The 21,985-nt window shown below is 40.1% G+C and overlaps 1 protein-coding gene across 4 annotated transcripts in view; it reads left to right on the forward strand.

Annotated features, from left to right (window-relative positions):
- Window positions 1-994: 994 nt before the first annotated feature.
- znf423 (zinc finger protein 423) overlaps window positions 995-21,985 on the forward strand; it is a 292,736-nt gene continuing 271,745 nt past the window's right edge. For all 4 annotated transcript variants that reach the window (XM_061970271.2, XM_061970270.2, XM_061970273.2 and 1 more), the window contains exon 1: window positions 995-1,133. The gene's annotated coding sequence lies outside the window, so the exon portion shown is untranslated. The remainder of the gene's footprint in view (window positions 1,134-21,985) is intronic.

Genomic DNA, 21,985 nt, shown 5'->3' on the forward strand with positions numbered 1-21,985 from the left:
TGGAAAATTTTATTTTTTGCAAATTAGCTCATTTGGAATTTGATGCCTGCAACATGTTTCAAAAAAGCTGGCACAAGTGGCAAAAAAGACTGAGGAAGTTGAGGAATGCTCATCCAACTCTTATTTGGAAAATCCCACAGGTGAACAGGCTAATTGGGAACAGGTGGGTGCCATGATTGTGTATAAAAGCAGCTTCCATAAAATGCTCAGTCATTCTCAAACAAGAATGGGGCGAGGGTCACCACTTTGTGAACAAATTGTGATGGTATGGGGGTGTATTAGTGCCCAAGACATGGGTAACTTACACATCTGTGAAGGCACCATTAATGCTGGAAGGTACATACAGGTTTTGGAGCAACATATGTTGCCATCCAAGCAACGTCTTTTTCATGGACGCCCCTGCTTATTTCAGCAAGACAATGCCAAGCCACGTGTTACAACAGCGTGGCTTCATAGTAAAAGAGTGTGGGTACTAGACTGGCCTGCCTGTAGTCCAGACTTGTCACCCATTGAAAATGTGTGGCGCATTATAAAGCGTAAAATACGACAACGGAGACCCCGGACTGTTGAACAACTGTTTTTTGTTGCTCACAGAGTGTTTGCAGGGCATTTGGTCCGATGTCTTTTTCTAATGAGTAGTGAGGTACGGTGATCATAGGGACAGTTTGGAATCTGCTTTTTTTAAATTGTTATCGGTTATCAAAGCTTTTTTTGTGTTAACATTTTATGGTGTGTGTCTTATTTCCCAATATCTGTAATTATCTGTCAAATGATTACCGTGCACCCCGACTGATTAAAGAGAGTCCGAGCAACACAATATATTCTTCTTCATTACAATACAGTTATGATCATAGCAAGCTTGTTCTGCTATCTAAAAAAAAGAAAGGCATTGTTAATGAATAATCAGCCCTGATGATGCTGTGTTTCGTCCTCAGAAGTCCCTGCATCGGGCAAAGCGGCCGAGCCTAAAGTTGGTCACGGAGCTGCTGCCGAGGACGGAGACCAATTGGAGCATGGCGACCGTGAAGACGACGAGCTCGATGATGACTCCATCTTCACGTGCGACAACTGTCAGCAGGACTTTGACTGTTTGGCCGAGCTCACCGAACACAGAACCAACCACTGTCCAGCAGGTTAGATTTGTTTGTTTTGTCGGTCCTCAAATCCCCAAATACGGCGTATTTGTGTGTATAAGTGTTAACTGTGTACAATAACAATACAACATGCCCCTGCCCTTTTTTTTTTTTTTTTTTTAACATCTTTCTATCTCAAAGGTTAGTGAAACATTTTATGGATCAAAAAAGAACCTGCAACACACACTCATGCATACATACATACATATATACACACGAGCTGTTATTAGTACTGCTGTAATTACCGTATTTTTCGGACTATAAGTCGCAGTTTTTTTCGTAGTTTGGCCGGGGGTGCGACTTATACTCAGGAGCGACTTATGTGTGAAATTATTAACACATTACCGTAAAATATCAAATAATATTATTTATCTCATTCCCGTAAGAGACTAGACGTATAAGATTTCATGGGATTTAGCGATTAGGAGTGACAGATTGTTTGGTAAACGTATAGCATGTTCTATATGTTATAGTTATTTGAATGACTCTTACCATAATATGTTACGTTAACATACCAGGCACGTTCTCAGTTGGTTATTTATGCCTCATATAACGTACACTTATTCAGCCTGTTGTTCACTATTCTTTATTTATTTTAAATTGCCTTTCAAATGTCTATTCTTGGTGTTGGGTTTTATCAAATAAATTTCCCCCAAAGATGCGACTTATACTCCAGTGTGACTTATATATGTTTTTTTCCTTCTTTATTATGCATTTTCGGCCGGTGCGACTTATACTCCGGCGCGACTTATACTCCGAAAAATACGGTAATGGCATACTTGCCAACCCTCCCGGATTTTCCGTGAGACTCCCGAAATTCAGCGCCTCTCCCGAAAACCTCCCGGGACAAATTTTCTCCCAAAAATCTTCCGAAATTCATGGACCTGAGTCCGCTAACCCACAATATAAACAGCGTACCTGCCCAATCACGTCATAACTGTAGAATGATCGAAGGCGAGTTCTTGGTTTCTTATGTGGGTTTATTGTTAGGCAGTTTCATTAACGTCCTCCCAGCGCGGCAACAACACACAACAACAGCAGTCACGTTTTTGTCTACCGTAAAGCAGTTCGTCTGCCGTAAACAGCAATGTTGTGACACTCTTAAACAGGACAATACTGCCATCTAGTGCATTTGATGAAAGCACTTTTGTGCGTGCCACACAGCAATGCATCATCAGAGAGGGTGTTCAGCATGGTTCGAAAAATAGTGACAGAGAATAGAACAAGGATGGACAATTCAACTCTTAACTCAACAATGAGTAGATGAGTGTTATGTGTGTGTATATGTGTAAATAAATGAACACTGAAATTCAAGTATTTATTTTATATATATATATATATATATATATATATATATATATATATACATATATATAATAAAATAAATATATATTTATAGCTAGAATTCACTGAAAGTCAAGTATTTCTTATATATATAAAGAAATACTTGACTTAGGAACAAGGATGGACAATTCAACTCTTAACTCAACAATGAGTAGATGAGTGTTATGTGTGTGTATATGTGTAAATAAATGAACACTGAAATTCAAGTATTTCTTTTATATATATATATATATATATATATATATATATATATATATATATATATATATATATATATATATATATATATATATATATATATATATATATATATATATATATATATATATATATAATAAAATAAATATATATTTATAGCTAGAATTCCCCCCCGAAATCGGAGGTCTCAAGGTTGGCAAGTATGGGTAATGGAGAACCTAAAAGGAAAAGCGGCGGGGGCATCTGGTTCCTACAGATTAATCCGAACGCTCATTTAACAAGCCATCACACTCACGCGCGCACACATGCACACACACTTTTTTACAGGCTGCAAAACGGTCTGCTGCCTCCGAGCGTCTGAGAGCGTTTTTACTTTGATATAGGGATGAAGGAATGTGAGGGGGGGGGGGGCTTTGTTTGAACTGGTAAAGATGGTGTTTTTACAGAGTGTGTATTGTGACGTAAGACCCCTCAGAAACCTTGTATGCACCTGCTGCTTCAGCAGATAGAAGCACATGTTGCACATCCAGTCAAGAAGACAGTTTTTTTCAGGGGCAAGCAACATATCATTTTCAATGTTTAAATGTGTGTATTAGGGTTGGACGGTATACCCGTACTGGTATAGTATCGCGGTACTAATGAATCAAAAACGGTACTATACTCTGTTTGAAAAGTGCATGACCTTACCCATTACATTGCTGGTTTTACGAGCAGAGGAGCATGTTCGGCAGTGCACAATCACGGAGTACTTACAAGCAGACACAGTGTGTAGACAGAAAAGGGAGAATGGACGCATTTTGGCTTAAAAACTAAAGATAAAGGTGAAGTTATAACACTGAAACGCCCTCAGGAAGAGGTACTTTAAGACATGGCTAGCTACCTAGCAGCGAACATCCATCTGCAGTCTGCAGTGTTTTAGCTACTTCTAAATCACTAATCCTCGTCTCCATGGTGACAAATAAAGTGAGTTTCTTACAAGTATCATCCCTGCAGGACGAGGAATAGCTAAACATGCTTCACTACACACCATAGGAGGATACAATGAATACCATGAATTGATTAACGTGGACCCCGACTTAAACAAGTTGAAAAACTTATTGGAGTGTTACCATTTAGTGGTCAATTGTACGGAATATGTACTGTACTGTGCAATCTACTAATAAAAGTCTCAATCAAAACAATAGCTCACCGGCGTTACTGCTAACAAAAGCTAGCACGCCTGAATGTAAACAAATGAGTGGATCTACACCAGACATCCACTGTAATGATACCAAGTACAATAGCGTATCTAGTCGATATTTTTTAGCGTCACAAAATCTTTTTTATAAAAAAAAAAATTCATATTATGTTTATAAACTCAGGAAATATGTCCCTGGACACATGAGGAATTTGCATATGACCAATGTATGATCCTGTGACTACTTGGTATCGGATCGATACCTAAATTTGTGGTATCATCCAAAACTAATGTAAAGTTTTAAACAACAGAAGAATAAGTGATTATTACATTTTAACAGAAGTGTAGATAGAACATGTTGAAACAGAAAATAAGCAAACATTAACAGGAAATGAACAAGTAGGTTAATAATTCGTATTTACAGCTTGTCCCTCATAATTTTGACAAAGTAATAGAATGATAAATGACACAATATGTTACTGCATACGTCAGGTGGACAAATTAGGAGCCTTTGTTTGCTTACTTACTAATAAAAGACAAGTTGTCTAGTATGTTCACTATTTAATTTAAGAACAAAATTGTTCATCGATTGCAATAAGAAACATATGTTTAATGTACTGTAAGATTTTTTGTTAAAATGAAGCCAATAATGCAATTTTTTGTGGTCCGCCTTATTCAGAAAAGTATCGAAATACATTTTGGTACCGTTACCGGTACCAGAATATTGGTATCGGGACAACCCTAGTGTGTATGTTTGTTATATATATATATATATATAATATAATATAATATAATGACAATAAAGTCCATTTTATTCTATTCTATTCAAATGCTTGAGTCTGTGCCAAGTCCGTAACCAGAAGTGCAACAAATGATAAAAAAAATATGGCACCATTTGATTTTACTTGAATCTTCCTGGCAACATAATTCTTCTTTACCTATAATTGTACCAAATTCAGCACTTATCCCTAATACTACCAATGAAATACTGTGAAAGCAGCCCGTTTTTACTATTGGGGAGCAGAGTAAACATGATTACATTAACAGCGAAGAACTATTGTGAAATCAAATCAAAAAGATTTGTGTCTTCCATGCGTGTTTATATTCCGTATTCCCTGAGGATTGATACAAAGCAATGTTTCTGTAAACTCTGAGTCTTTTTCAAAGTCTTCGGCAAGAATGATAGCACGACACATGTACTCTATGCAGTGACTCTGTCAGAGCCTGGGATGTGGCCTGTGATTTTCAGCACAGGAGTCTGGGGAGGGCGACATGTTGCTGAGCGAGAGAGCGCAGGGAGGCCACGAGGATGAACGGGAGAAAGGGAAGAAATAAAACGATGAAACATTCTGCTCCCCGGAGAACGAGTGGTTGAGATTGCATGTAATCCCACAGCTCAGCAGGATGTGCACTTGCATGTGGTGGTTTTGTATGTAGGTTCATCTGTGTGTTGCTGGTTATTGTATATGGAACTGTACATGGGTGTTGTTAGTATTTTCTGGTTGTTTTTGTGGAAAAGCCTAAATTAATAGACAAGGATGAAAGAATGCTTTTAAGTTCTCTGGCTCTTGCTCCTGGGAAGGCAATGTGGTGGGACATATGGGATATATGCACGCTGCAGCTTTTAGGGATAAACACAATACCCAAATTAAAAAAGGTTTTCTTCCTCTGTAGTCACATCAATAACTTTTCAGATTACAATGTAACGCATGCACATTGTCTCTCCTGTCTTACCATGAATTGATTAACGTGGACCCCGACTTAAACAAGTTGAAAAACTTATTCGGGTGTTACCATTTAGTGGTCAATTGTACGGAATATGTACTGTGCTGTGCAATCTACTAATGAAAGTCTCAATCAATCAAATCAATCAATCCTTGTTCTTATGTGCGTCATGACAAGTTGAACGAATCTTATATAGGCAAACCTCGGTTTTTGTACACCAAACTTTTTGTGTGATTCGCTTTTTTGACCTAAAATTTTCCCTAGTTTTTGTATACTACCTCAGTTATTGTACGGTCCAAAAAAATTGCATGTAACAAATAATTTTCCTGAGTTTAATCAGATTTAGGGTCTGATCTACGAAACTTGCGCGTAGAAGATTGCGTCTCTTAAGTCGGTGGTGTCTAAACTACGGCAGGCGGGCCAAGAGCAGCCCCCCAGCGTGTTCATTTAGGCCCGTGTAAGGAGTCTAGCCCGTGTGGTGCCTCCAACTTAGATTAAAGTATCTGACAGCATAATTGCTGCAAGTTTGCCGCCATTTTGCGGACAACATGAGTAACACAGGTTGAAGACCATGGATTGCACTTTGAAGTTGATACCACACAGCATTTTTAAATCCAAACATGGCACAAATAAACTAACGCAAAAAGTCAACACACATGGTCACACATAACACATCATGCTCACTGAACTTTGGGGATAAAAGAGGTCCATAATTAGAATTTACACACATTTAAAGGGGAACATTATCACCAGACCTATGTAAGCGTCAATATATACCTTGATGTTGCAGAAAAAAGACCATATATTTTTTTAACCGATTTCCGAACTCTAAATGGGTGAATTTTGGCGAATTAAACGCCTTTCTATTATTCGCTCTAGGAGCAATGACGTCACAACGTGACGTCACATCGGGAAGCAATCCGCCATTTTCTCAAACACATTACAAACAGAGTCAAATCAGCTCTGTTATTTTCCGTTTTTTTCGAGTGTTTTCCGTACCTTGGAGACATCATGCCTCGTCGGTGTGTTGTCGGAGGGTGTAACAACACGAACAGGGACGGATTCAAGTTGCACCAGTGGCCCAAAGATGCGAAAGTGGCAAGAAATTGGACGTTTGTTCCGCACACTTTACCGACGAAAGCTATGCTACGACAGAGATGGCAAGAATGTGTGGATATCCTGCGACACTCAAAGCAGATGCATTTCCAACGATAAAGTCAAAGAAATCTGCCGCCAGACCCCCAGGAAAAGAGAGCGGATGAGGGTATGTCTACAGAATATATTAATTGATGAAAACTGGGCTGTCTGCACTCTCAAAGTGCATGTTGTTGCCAAATGTATTTCATATGCTGTAAACCTAGTTCATAGTTGTTAGTTTCCTTTAATACCAAACAAACACATACCAATCGTTGGTTAGAAGGCGATCGCCGAATTCGTCCTCGCTTTCTCCCGTGTCGCTGGCTGTCGTGTCTTTTTCGTCGGTTTCGCTTGCATACGGTTCAAACCGATATGGCTCAATACCTTCAGTTTCTTCTTCAATTTCGTTTTCGCTAGCTGCCTCCACACTACAACCATCCGTTTCAATACATGCGTATTCTGTTGAATCGCTTAAGCCGCTGAAATCCGAGTCTGAATCCGAGCTAATGTCGCTATAGCTTGCTGTTCTATGCGCCATGTTTGTTTGTGTTGGCATCACTATGTGACGTCACAGGAAAATGGACGGGTGTATATAACGATGGTTAAAAATCAGGCACTTTGAAGCTTTTTTTAGGGATATTGCGTGATGGGTAAAATTTTGAAAAAAAACTTCGAAAAATAAAATAAGCCACTGGGAACTGATTTTTAATGGTTTTAACCCTTCTGAAATTGTGATAATGTTCCCCTTTAAATCCCCTGCAATGCAGGATGGGAAAAATACAAAGCAAACCACACTTACCCATGTTCAGCCCGTTTTGGCTGATTGATATTTCTGATTGTTTACAACACTTTAAATTTGTATTTTTATACATCCAATATATTAATATAATATAATATATATGTCATGGCCCGTTGCCCATGTCATGTTTGTTATGTTTAATCTGGTCATATTTCCTTCGTTTAGTGTTCATTTCTGTTCTTTTGCTCCCATTGTTGCCATGGACACTAATTCTTTGCACTTGCTTCTGGTTAGTAGTCAGGACGCTCACCTGCTTAATCAGAGAGCTATTTATACCTGCTGCACCGTTTACTCAGCCTGGCAGTCTTGCTCGTTACACCCTACAGTTTTCTTTCTTGATTCCTTCTTGTTGTCAAGACTTGGACTTAGGCGTGGTTTGTTCTCCCGAGGTGCAAATGAACATTTGGACCAGACATGGCGTGAAGGTGAAGACATTATTTATTTTACACTAACAAAGGAACAAAAGGCGCGCTCAAGGCGGAAGTACAAACTTGACTAACGAAAACAAAAGACTTGCACGGGGGCAAAAAACTATGAACAACAAAAAACACTAACTGTGGCAATAATAAACAAAACTTACTTGGCATTGACATGAAGTGCGCAGAGGTGGACAGAGTGTGACATGGGTATGAATACGGGGATGTCGTCAGGACGAACAACAGAAAATTAAAAGCTTAAATAACACAGACATGATTAACGAAAACAGGTGCGTGACTCAAAACGTGAAACAGGTGCGTGACGTGACAGGTGAAAACTAATGGTTGCTATGGTGACAAACAAGAGTGCACAATGAGTCCAAACGTGGAACAGGTGAAACTAATGGGGTAATCATGGAAACAAGACAAGGGAGTGAAAAGACAGAAACTAAAGAGTCCTATAACTAAACAAAACATGACTTAAAACAAAACATGATTACACAGACATGACACTTGTAAGTTTATTTTGCTAACTACTTGCTACTGCCCTCGTGCTAGTTCATTGTTAAGCTTTGCCATAGCTTCCCCCGCCATTGGCACGTTTACCCTTCTGTATTGTTTGTCTTTGCTTATGGAGAATACATCTGCATCTTACCTGCACACTGCTACACTGCTACCTGACGTTTTTCTGCATCTTGTGGAAACGACTAACACAAAACATGCAACCCATACACAACAATATATAAATATGTATGTGTGTTTGTGTATATTTATGTATATGTATGTACATATATATATATATATATATATATATAACAGTAAAAAACATAATGTCATGGCCGTCTTGAGTTTTCAATCATTTCTACAACCCTTATTTGCTTGTGATAGAGTGATTGGAGCACATACTTGGTCACAAAAAACATTCATGAAGTTTTGGTTCTTTTATGAATATATTATGGGTTTACTGAAAATGTGATCAAATCTGCTGAGTCAAAAGTATACATACAGCAATGTTAATATTTGGTTACATGTCCCTTGGCAAGTTTCACTGCAATAAGGCGATTTTGTTAGCCATCCACAAGCTTCTGGCAAGGTTCTGGTTGAATTTTTTGACCACTCATCTTGACAAAATTGGTGCAGTTCAGCTAAATTTGTTGGTTTTCTGACATGGACTTGTCTCGTCAGCATTGTCCACACATGTAAGTCAGGACTTTGGGAAGGCCATTCTAAAACCTTAATTCTAGCCTGATTTAGCCATTCCTTTACCACTTTTGACATGTGTTTAAGGTCATTGTCCTGTTGGAACACCCAACTGTGCCTAAGACCCAACCACCGGGCTGATGATTTTAGGTTGTCCTGAAGAATTTGGAGGTAATTCTCCTTTTTCATTGTCCCATTTACTCTCTGTAAAGCACCAGTTCCATTGGCAGCAAAACAGGCCCAGAGCATAATACTACCACCACCATGCTTGACGGTAGGTATTGTGTTCCTGGGATTAAAGACCTCACCTTTTCTCCTCCAAACATATTGATTGCTGGGTATTGTGGCCAAACAGCTAAATTTTTGTTTAATCTGACCTTAGAACTTTCCTCCAGAAGGTATCTTTGTCCATGTGATGTCACCGTATGTGTAGCCTTTTAATAAGACATTACAAATGACATGATGGTAACACTGCTTTTACCTAACAATCAGTAATCATGATTTCAATATTGATAACAATAATCTTAATTTTTCCTTTGGCCATAATTGGCAACCCTAGATCTCATACATGAACACTCTTTTTATCTATATAGACAAAAAGTGCAGTTACGTCTTATGGCCATCAGGCGCTATCTTTCAACATTCATATATATATATATATATATATATATATATATATATATATATATATATATATATATATATATATATATATATATACATACCAGTGACGTGCGGTCACTGGAGGCGGGGCCTCACCTGCCATCATGGAAAGAAAAAAAATGTAAAATAAAAAATAAAAATTGTTATGTATTCAGTAATTATACTATTAAGTTATTTTTCATTTAACTTCACCAGTTTTAGATTATTTTTATTCAAAATTGCTGAATTTTCACATTTGCCGTTCAAATACTGAGAAGAGACGGATCAGCAGCCAGTTGAGGCACGTCACTCAGTTGTGCCTCAACATGGATTGCGGACTCGGCTAACTGCTGGCCTGCTGTGCAGTGAGACCGTATTGCTATATGAACTATATTATACATTTCCATAGTTTAGTTAGCTGAGGTATATAATGTACAGTGTATTTAGTCAACAACTGTATGTGAGTAAAGTATTTCTTGTGCTGAGCAATCATAAAACTGCCGTGAAGACGCACTGTGTGAGGCTCCCAGTAATCCCGCCTCCTGGTGCCGGTTAATGCACTCCCGCCGCAGAATGCACCCCCCGACGGGAGCGCCACACCAACCAAAGCCCACACCCAAACCCTCCACGTGCAAGACCGAATCCACCCAAAAAAAGTCACTTAACAAGAAGCCAAAAAGTGCAAAAACAACATTGCTCGCGCCGGAGGAGCCGTGAACGACTGCAGGGACACAATATTAGGTACACCTGCAGACTGCAGCACGGATTTCATATTTCATTCATTCACAACTCCTCCAACACGAACACCACTGTTCCCGCACTTATAAGTAAAGGTAAGACCATAATAACGTTTTTTTTAATTAAATGTGCTTTTTTGTGTGCTACAGTTTGTATGTGTAAAGTTAAAGTTAAGTTAAAATACCAATGATTGTCACACACACACTAGGTGTGGTGAAATTTGTCCTCTGCATTTGACCCATCCCTTGTTCACCCCCTGGGAGGTGAGGTGATTTAACCCCCAATTCCAACCCTTGATGCTGAGTGCCAAGCAGGGAAGAATGCTGGTATGAGCTTTTAAACATAACCCGTTAACTGCTGCCAATCAAATGGTGAATAAGATACTCTTTAGGGTTCATATGTTTGTAAATCTGACTGTGATGAAGTCAGTGCCTCACCAGCCATGAACCTCACCGCACGTCACTGATATATATATATATATATATATATATATATATATATATATATATATATATATATATATATATATATATATATATATATATATATTATATACACGAAAATAATGTTTGCCTTGGTGCCCTAAAATATTAACCCTCCTTTAAGGCAACACTTGCCTTGACCTAAAAAGTAAAAAATTGAGGCCTGCTATTACTGTACTTCATCCCATTTTGCATCAGTTTTTGCTATTTTGTCTGCCCGAGTGGGCTTATTGTGGCACGGAAATGACGTTACAGCAAACCCTGTATACTCTTGTGGCGAATGAGTCCCGAGTTAGCATGGAGCTACAGCTATAACACCGAATGGGTCCCAGGTGCCACCGTGAAGCACCAAGTAATTCAGTGGCACTCTAGCAGAAGGCCTATAAAGAGGCGCCATTAATTTGAGAACAAATTGGACAAACACACTCGTACACACACTGTGGCGCAGATCAATGACACATAAATGTGTGTACATCCAATCAGGCATGCACACAACCTCAAACAGAACATCAGGTTAATGTATTGTGCTCCAGCCAGACTGTGCTGTTTGTTGGTCTGCACCTTAAAAGATAAATAATTCCAATCAAAAAAACCTTTTTAATTTTGTAGCTTTTTTAATCACCGTGACTTCTAAACGAACGCCGTGTTCTAGAACTAAATGTGTGTGCTGCTTTTTGTGCTGTGCAACGTGGGTCCGTGTCCTGTGGGTGTGCTGTGTGTGCGAGAGAAAGAGAAAGAGAGTGAGAGTCGCGGGAGTGTCGATGGGTCTCGGTAGGAGTCAGAATGTGGAGCATGGGCTCCCAGAGGAAAAGGGAGTGGAAAAAAAAAAAAAAAAAACCTCCCACAGATCAAATGGAGAACGTTCTCTGGCCCTTCTAAGCCACATTGCACGCTTACATGAACCTAACCTTAATCTAACCTTAGCAGAACCTCATGTCTTCATGGTTGGGTTTAATGATTTCATCACTTGATTTTAAAAGGAAGTGGGCACCCATGAAATGAATATGTAAGATGACCACAACATGCAAGGTTTGTGTAAGTTTGATGCGTAAATAGCATTAAATATTAACACATGTTGCATTTGAAAAATACTGCAGAGGCTCCTTTAATGTGTGTTTATTTTAGGTACTGCCAAACCCCAAATTATTTATATGCTAGCGATGGAGTGAATGATAAAGTTTACAGTCAACAACAAAAGATGTTTAGATTTATAGTTGATGAGAATGTTAATATACTAGATGTTACCAGGGTCCCTTAGAATGGTGAACATATCTTTGTATTAGTTTTTTTTTCCTGTAAAATTCTCCAATAAGATCACAAATATGAATAATTTGCTAATATTAAAGACTATTTAAATGGGAACTCTTCTTATTAAAGTTAAAGTTAAAGTACCAATGATTGTCACACACACACTAGGTGTGGTGAAATTTGTCCTCTGCATTTCCATCCCCTTGTTCATCCCCTGGGAGGTGAGGGGAGCAGTGGGCAGCAGCAGTGGCTGCGCCCGGGAATCATTTTTGGTGATTTAACCCCCAATTCCAACCATTGATTCTGAGTGCCAAGCAGGGAGGTAATGGCTCCCATTTTTATAGTCTTTGGTATGACTCGGCCGGGGTTTGAACTCACAACCTACTCAGGGCGGACACTCTAACCCAGTGGTTCTTAACGTGGGTTCGATCGAACCCTAGGGGTTCGGTGAGTCCGCCTCAGGGGTTCGGTGGAGCCTCCGCCGCGGAGGTCGAGACACACCCAACTCATCTTGTAAATAAAAACTTCTCCCTATCGGCGTACTATGGATACCCCCAAACAATGTTCCCTCTAATTTTCCATCTGATTTGCAGGTGTGTAATTTGTTGTGAGTTTATGCATTGTGTTGGTTTTGTTCTTTGAACGGTTCACTTTGTGTACCAGTAAAAAAACATATAACTTTGTCTTGAATAATAAAAAATAAAAAACGTTTAATTTTTCACTAAAGAAGGGTTCGGTACCTCAAACAAGGTTAAGAACCACTGCTCTAACCACTAGGCCACTGAGTAGGTATGTTACTTGCAGCCTTGTGCTTCAATCCTGTGTCACTTAAAGCTAACATACAGATAGGAATTCACTTAAATCCAAATTTGATAAGGGTCCATGATCCCACATGACATTTTCGACCTGGTTTATCATTTTACTGTGTTTTGTATCCCTTCCTGTCCTGGTGCTCTGTTTTCTATTGGTTAATCTATCCCAGTGGTTCTCAAACTTTACCCAGTACCACGTCAGAAAAAAACTTGGCTCTCCAAATACCACCATAATAACCAACAGTGAAATACAGTAACGCAGTAGACCTAACTAGTCATTAAAAAACAAGGACAAGAATTTATTTAAGTATATTTAATATTTTTGGCCACAGTAACTTTACACACACAATTTGAACAGTAACACTGTGTTTGAATTAGGGTTGTCCCGATACCAATATATTGGTACCGGTACCAAAATGTATTTCAATATTTTTTGATACTTTTCTAAATAAAGGGGACCACAAAAAATGGCATTATTGGCTTTATTGTAACAAAAAATCTTACGGTACATTAAACATATGTTTATTATTGCAATCGAAGAACAATTTTGTCCTTAAATAAAATAGTGAACATACTAGACAACTTGTCTTTTAGTAGTAAGTAAACATACAAAGGCTCCTAATTAGTCTGCTGACATATGCAGTAACATATTGTGTCATTTATCATTCTATTATTTTGTCAAAATTATAAAGGACAAGCTGTAAAAATTGATTATTAATCTCGAGTTCATTTACTGTTAATATCTGCTTATTTTCAGTTTCAACATGTTCTATCTACACTTTTGTTAAAATGTAATAATCACTTATTCTTCTGTTGTTTGATACTTTACTTTAGTTTTTGATGATACCACAAATGTAGGTATCGATCCGATACCAAGTAGTTACAGGATCATACATTGGTCATAATTTAAGTCCTCATGTGTCCAGTGACATATTTCCGGAGTTCATAAACATAATATACATTTTTTTTTAAAAAGGAAAAAGTTTTTTTGACGATAAAAATTATAGATGTAATCGTAGTAGTATCGACTAGATATGCTATTGTACTTGGTATCATTACAGTGGTTGTCAGGTGTAGCAAAGCATTTGTTTACATTCAGGTGCGCTAGCTTTCGTTAGCGGTGACGCCGGTGAGCTATTGTATCCGCCTACGGTTACGGTAGCACAATTAGCCCCGAACGGGCTAACATCCCGACTAACGTGTTACACGTCCGATTCGCCCAGCGACTCTCTGTCGGAGTATCAGCGCTGGGGTCCAGTGCACCACAATTTTGTATTGTCGCTCGGTCCTTCGGCGGAGTGCTTTGGAAGCTACCGGACCGCTCGTCTTCCCCGCCCGGACTGTTTACAGCGGGGGCGGGAGCGAGCAGGCGGGCGAGCGAGAGAGGCAGGGAGGGAGGGAGGGAGGAAGAGCGTGTGCGGGTGTCGTGGGAAAGCGGCAAAATGTTTCTCTGCTTGCATCACGCAAGTGACGTCAACCTTAAGACTTCCGAATTCGGGAGTTGGGGGTGTTTTTGGAGCCCGGAAGAGTTAGGGCTGCAAAGGATTCTGGGTATTTGTTCTGTTGTGTTTAGGTTGTGTTACGGTGCTGAAGTTCTCCCGAAATGTGTTTGTCATTCTTGTTCGGTGTGGGTTCACAGTGTGGCGCATATTAGTAACAGTGTTAAAGTTGTTTATAACACCACCCTCAGTGTGACCTGTATGGCTTTTGACCAAGTATGTCTTGCAGTAACTTCTGTGTGCCTGCAGAAGCCGCATACAATATGTAACTGGGCTGGCACGCTGTTTGTATGGAGAAAAAGACGGCGCAATGACAGGTTCTAGAGGGCACTTGCCATCACAACATGCCCTCAATATTGTCGAGAGCCATATACCACACCGTGATTGGTAGATTCCTCAGCTCCGCACACAACGCTGTCAAGCGCCATTCATTTAAAACTCGCGGGCCGCACTAACATTAAACTTTCACATTAAGGTGGGGGCCGCAAAATAATGTCTCGCGGGCCGCGTGTCTGAGAAGCGCTTCTTCTTCTACGGGGGAAAATGAAGTCGGCGGCTGCTTACCGTAGTTGCGAGACCTAAACTTTATGTAAAGACCCAAAAATTAAAAATTAAGAGACACGCTTACGACGCAGAGTTTAAACTCAAGGCGATCAGTCACGCAGTAGAACGCGGGAATAGAGCAGCAGCGAGAGAATTTAACATTAACGAATCAACGGTGCGGAAGTGGAGGAAGCAACATGATGACCTGCGCCAAGTAAAGAAGACTAAACCGAGTTTCCGAGGGAACAAAGCGAGATGGCTACATTTGGAGGACAAACGGGAACAGTGGGTTGTTGAACAGAGAGCAGCAAGTAGAAGTGTCAGTACAATCACTATTTGTTTTGTTGACATTCCCTTTAGCGCAGCTCCATCTAATGGATGCATAACGTAACCCCAGCGTCTATTCTATGTGCCTTATAATGTTGTGCGCCTTATATATGAACAAAGTTTGAAAATAGGCCATTCATTGAAGGTGCGCCTTATAATCCGGTGCGCCTTGTAGTGCGGAAAATACGGTACTCAAAGCGCTTTGACACTATTTCCACATTCACCCATTCACACACTGGTTGATTGATTATTAGTAGATTGCACAGTACGGTACATGTTCCGTGCAATTGACCACTAAATGGTAACACCCGAATAAGTTTTTCAAGGTCCTGAGTAGTCTTGGGTTCAATCCCAGGCTCGGGATCTTTCTGTGTGGAGTTTGCATGTTCTCCCCGTGACTGCGTGGGTTCCCTCCGGGTACTCCGGCTTCCTCCCGCCTCCAAAGACATGCACCTGGGGATAAGTTGATTGGCAACACTAAAATTGGCCCTCGTGTGTGAATGTGAGTGTGAATGTTGTCTGTCTATCTGTGTTGGCCCTGCGATGAGGTGGCGACTTGTCCAGGGTGTACCCCGCCTTCCGCCCGATAGTAGCTGAAATAGGCTCCAGCGCCCCCCGCGACCCCAAAGGGAATAAGCGGTAGAAAATGGATGGGGATGGAACTTGTTTAAGTTAATCAATTCATGGTAATTGATGGCGGTAGCTGCCATGCAAGGCCCTAACCACGACCCATCAGGAGCAAGGGTGAAGTGTCTCGCTCAAGGACACAACGGACGTGACGAGGTTGGTAGAAGGTGGGGATTGAACCAGGAACCCTCAGGTTGCTGGCACGGCCACTCTCCCAACCTCGCCCCCCCCATGTAACTTCCTCAGGTATTTGCGAAGACTTTGTTAATCGAGCACATCCAGCTGCAGTCTTTTCAGTTCTTCATTTTTGAAATGGTCAGGGAGCTTGCTGGCTGGGGGGGTGCACAATGAAATCAAAGGCAACGAAGAGGAAGAAAAGAGTAAAGGGAAGGGTGAGACAGGTGAGGAGGAGGAGGGGAGAGGAAGGGGCAACCACAGGGAGAAAAACATGGTGCAAATGGAAAGCATGAGGAGGAGAGCAGGGCTGTTAGTGCAGGGGCCCTTGGGTGACTGGTTTGTCCCCCGCGGGACATCTTCCCCTCTGCTAAGCCCCTACCGTCTGTTGCAACCCGCTGCTTCTCTCTCTCTCTCTCTCTCTCTCTCACACACACTCTGAAACACAAGCACGCACCTCGCTGCGTCTGTCGACAGGATAGCAGCTGAGTCCTGTGAGGCCAAGACTCTTATTAAAACCACAGATCACTTTCTACTAGAAGGAAAGGTAGGAGGGGCATAATGTGAAACAAAATTACAGACGGCCTCCTGCACCCCGGCCTGCCACTTACTGAGTGTGTGCGTGTGTGTGTGTGTGTGTGTGTGTGCGTGTGCGTGTTGTCCAGTAGTGACTGACAAAAAAAATGTTGTGCCTTTTCATATTCACGCCTCTTCTTTCAGTGTCTTTATTGTTATTTTCCCTGTTGGCTTCCATGCTCCTCGCCGCTTCCCTCTTTCTGCTACTTACCTTCTCACCCTCCTTCCTCTCTCTCTCTCTGTGTGTGTGTTCTTGTATTTCTACCCTTCTTGAGACCTCAACAAGGAAAAGTGCCTTCCATATGAGGACCAGTGAACAAGTTAGGACCAAAATCATGGTCTCATTAAGAAAAACTGTCTCATTTGCACCCCTGGTGGTGAAATCTATCAAAATTAGGGGTGGTCCCGAAAAGGAGGGATTTTTCAAATTGACTGTGTGTCGGTTTTAAAAGTGCTCCCCCCTCTGGTCAACATATGAAATAACAAGTGTGTAAACATTTGAAGTGCTCCCCCTCTGGCCAACATATGTAATAACAAGTGTGTGTAAGAAATGGAAATGTGCCCTCTTTGGCCAAAATTAATTTTTAAAAAAATTCATAAATATGTATATAACTAAGTAAATAATGAAGATTAAAAACCATTTACAAACAAACAAACAAACAAAACTAAAAGCTTACATTTTTTATATTAGCATAGTATGTACCGTATTTTCCGCACTATAAGGCGCACCGGATTATAAGGCGCACCTTCAACGAATGGCCTATTTTAAAACGTTCATAAATAAGGCGCACCGCATTATAAGGCGCATAGAATAGACGCTACAGTAGAGGCTGGGGTTACGTTATGCATCCCGTAGTTGCGAGACCTGTTGTGGCTCAATATTGGTCCATATATAGGGCGCACCGGATTATAAGGCACACTGTCAGCTTTTGAGAAAATTTGAGGTTTTTACGTGCGCCTTATAGTGCGGAAAATACGGTATATATTATTAATGTTGTAAATACAAATCTCTATATCTACAAAGTGTGGTCCTAAAGAGGTAGGCATTTTCGGAAGTCTCAAGAAGATATCAAATACACGAATGTGTGTGTGTGTGTGTGTGTGTGTGTGTGTGTGTGTGTTCTTGTATTCATACCATTCTTGAGACATCAACACGGAAAAGTGCCTTCCATATAAGGAGGTGTGAACAAGTTAAGACATAAATCATGGTCCCAATAAGGAAAACCATTGCATCTAATAGAGAATGTCTCATTTGCACCCCTGGTGGTGACATCTATTCAAATTAAGGTGGTCCCAAAAAGGAGGGATTTTTCAAATTGACTGTGTGTCGGTTTTAAAAGTGCTCCCCCTCTGGTCAACATATGAAATAACGAGTGTGTTTAAAATGTTGAAGTGCTCCCCTTCTGGCCAACATATGTAATATGATTAATAAAGTACTTCTGAATCTAAATCTGAAGAAATTGAAATGCGCACCCTTTGGCCAAAATTATTTAAACAAAATAAATAAAAAATATACAGTACAGGCCAAAGGTTTGAACACACCTTCTCATTTCAATGTGTTTTCTTTATTTTCGTGACTATTTACATTGTAGATTGTCACTGAAGGCATCAAAACTATGAATGAACACATGTGGAGTTATGTACTTAACAAAAAAAAGGCGAAATAACTGAAAACATGTTTTATATCTCAGCTGCATTCGGGCGGAAGGCGGGGTACACCCTGGACAAGTCGCCACCTCATCACAGGGCCAACACAGATAGACTGACAACATTCACACACACATTCACACACTAGGGCCAATTTAGTGTTGCCAATCAACCTATCCCCAGGTGCATGTCTTTGGAGGTGGGAGTAAGCCGGAGTACCCGGAGGGAACCCACGCAGTCACGGGGAGAACATGCAAACTCCACACAGAAAGATCCCGAACCCGGGATTGAACTCAGGACTTCTCAGGACTTTCGTATTGTGAGACACATGCACTAACCGTGCTGCCCGTTTTATATTCTAGTTTCTTCAAAATAGCCACCCTTTGCTCTGATTACTGCTTTGCACACTCTTGGCATTCTCTCAATGAGCTTCAAGAGGTGGATAGATAGATAGTACTTTATTGATTCCTTCAGGAGAGTTCCCTCAGGAAAGTTAAAATTCCAGCAGCAGTGTACAGAGTTGAGATATAATTCATACTTGCCAACCTTGAGACCTCCGATTTCGGGAGGTGGGGGGTGGGGGCGTGGTCGGGGGTGGGGCGGGGTGTGGTTAAGAGGGGAGGAGTATATTGACAGCTAGAATTCACCAAGTCAAGTATTTCATACATATATATATATATATATATATATATATATATATATATATATATATATATATATATATATATATATATATATATATATATATATATATATCTACATCCTGAAAATATGCAAACAAAACTGTGTTTATATAATTGATACTTCAAACTTGCATAAATAAATATTAAGGAATATAACATAACTTGGCTTCTGAGAGTTTCAAAATGTAATGAATAAAATGCTAAAGTTGTTGATAAACAAGCAATTATTTTAATAATTAAATATGGTCATTTTAAATGAATTATTATGATAATTTAAAATCAATTATTTCAAATATGTTTATTTTAATGTATAATTCTATGGCTGGATGTAATAAGGAGTCACAAAAAAATACAAATAAAAATACAATTAATTTTGATGTTATTAGCAAAATATTGTAAAAATTTTTTTTTTTTTTTTTTTTTTTTATTAATAAATAAAATTATTTTTAGGTAAAATAAACATAATAATACAATTTATCTCTAGTCTGGATGATTTAGTTCTTGTCACCCTGTTGTCCTCCCGTCATAAAAAAAAGGCTGTCCTCACTCAGGTCCGCATGGAGCTGGAGGGGGCGTGGCTTCCAGCTCCGGCTGAAAATCGGGAGATTTTCGGGAGAATATTTGTCCCGGGAGGTTTTCGGAAGAGGCGCTGAATTTCGGGAGTCTCCCGGAAAATTCGGGAGGGTTGGCAAGTATGATATAATTTAAAAAGTAAATAATAAATAATGGGGGTAGTCACCTGAAATGGTCATAGTTTTGATGCCTTCAGTGACAATCTACAATGTAAATAGTCATGAAAATAAAGAAAACGCATTGAATGAGAAGGTGTGTCCAAACTTTTGGCCTGTACTGTATATGGAGACATACTGTAATAACTTGAGGTGAATAATGAAGATTAAAAAAAATAAAATAGAAAATAAAAGCTTACCTTTCTGATATGTGCATAGTGTGTATATATTATCAATGTTGTAAATACAAATCTTTATATATCTAGAAAGGGTTGTCCTAAAGAGGTAGGCATTTTTTCGGAGGTCTCAAGAAGGTAAGAAATACAAAAGTGTGTGTGTGTGTGTGTGTGTGTGTGTGTGTGTGTGTGTGTGTGTGTACCCGAGGGTGGCCCGAAGATTCCTGTGCTAAGCCCTTGGCATATATACAAGTGCGCACACACACGCATACACACAGTGAAAGCGCGCAGACACAGCTGGCTGCTGCTCAGGTTTTCCAGGGAGAGAGAGAGAGAGAGTAGAAGAAGAAGTAGGGGACGGAGCGAGGGGTGGGAGGGTCACAGCGTGCAGCATGGTGAGGGGTTGTTGTGGAGTCATTTTTCATCACCGGGTTCATTTTTCACCGCACTTCTTCCACTGACTTCATCGCTCTATTTCTCTTTATCTGTCCTCTCCTCCTGCTCCCCTCCCTTGATCCCGCTTTGTCTCTGTTTATCTTCCCTTTTTCCTGTCACCCCTCTCTCTCTCTCTCCATGTCCTTCCTTCTCTCTCTCTCTCTCTCTCCCTCTCTTTCAGCCTAGTTCCTGCTTGATGAAATATGGATGGCAGCAGTTTTTGGGTGCGCTGAGAGGATAGGAGGAAAGAGCAGGCGTCTGGGCAGACATGCCTTGGTGCATGCACCTAAACACCTCACTGAGCAATCTGTCAACATGTCAGCAACACATGTTTGGTAAAAAAAAAAAAAAAAAAAAAGCGAGCGGTTGGAAGGAGAGAGGCGAGCGTGGAAAAGATCTCTCCCTCCTCCAGTGGGAGTAATGGCTCCCACCAGGGCTCTGGAAATGCTTTGAATTCAGCAGATTTCTATTGCGGGGTTCTCCCCCGGGGGGCATCTTTTTACAATGCCTGCATCTCAGAAATTTGAGCCCGAGGACCCCTAGGGGCGTCCTTTCATAATGCCTGAAAATGTAGGGTTATATTGTGTGCTCTTCCCCATGAGGCTTTTATTAATACCTGTATTCACTGCCGCTGGAAATTACACAGGCGGCGCTGCAGGGGCCCGCACTCGCTCCAGGAAGGGAGAAAGACTCTGTGGGGACCTTTTCTCTCTTCTTTCTGCTCTTATCCCTTCTTTCTCCCACCTCTTCTACCCCTGTCTCTGCTTCATCAACTCCCTTTCTTTTATTCTTACCTAATAACGCAATAGCAAAACCAAGAATTTGCCAAAGGACATAAATGTGTGTGTGTGTGTGTGTGTGTGTGTGTGTGTGTGTGTGTGTGTGTGTGTGTGTGTGTGTGTGGGTGTGGCTTCTTGTATTTCTACCCTTTCTTGAGACATCAACACGAAAAAAGTACCTTCCATATGAGGAGGTGTGAACAAGTTAAAGACATAAATCATGTTCCCAATACGGAAAACCATTGCATCTAATAGAGAATGTCTCATTTGCACCCCTGGTGGTGAAATCTATCAAAATTAGGGGTGGTCCCAAAAAGGAGGGACTTTTCAAATTGACTGTGTGTCGGTTTTAAAAGTGCTCCCCCTCTGGTCAACATACGAAATAACAAGTGTGTGTAAGAAATTGAAATGCGGCCCCTTTGGCCAAAATTAATTAATTAATTAAAAAAAAAAATGTATATAGAGACATACTGTTATAACTTGAAGTAAATAATGAAGATTAGAAAACAATTACAAACAAAACAAAAAAGCAGTCGACTTCTTTCTTATAAAATTGGGAACAATTTCTCATATTATTTCTGTTTTTGTAATATTGCAATATTTTCACGTAAAATCGTTACATTTTCATGTAACACTTTTACCTTTTAATGCAAAATGGTGACATTTGTCATATAACATTCTGAGTTTTATCAGAATATTGCCAATTTGTTTGTTATTCTTGTAAAATAGTGACTTTTATT

The sequence above is a fragment of the Nerophis lumbriciformis genome, linkage group LG10, assembly GCF_033978685.3.
Source record: "Nerophis lumbriciformis linkage group LG10, RoL_Nlum_v2.1, whole genome shotgun sequence".
Taxonomy (NCBI): domain Eukaryota; kingdom Metazoa; phylum Chordata; class Actinopteri; order Syngnathiformes; family Syngnathidae; genus Nerophis; species Nerophis lumbriciformis.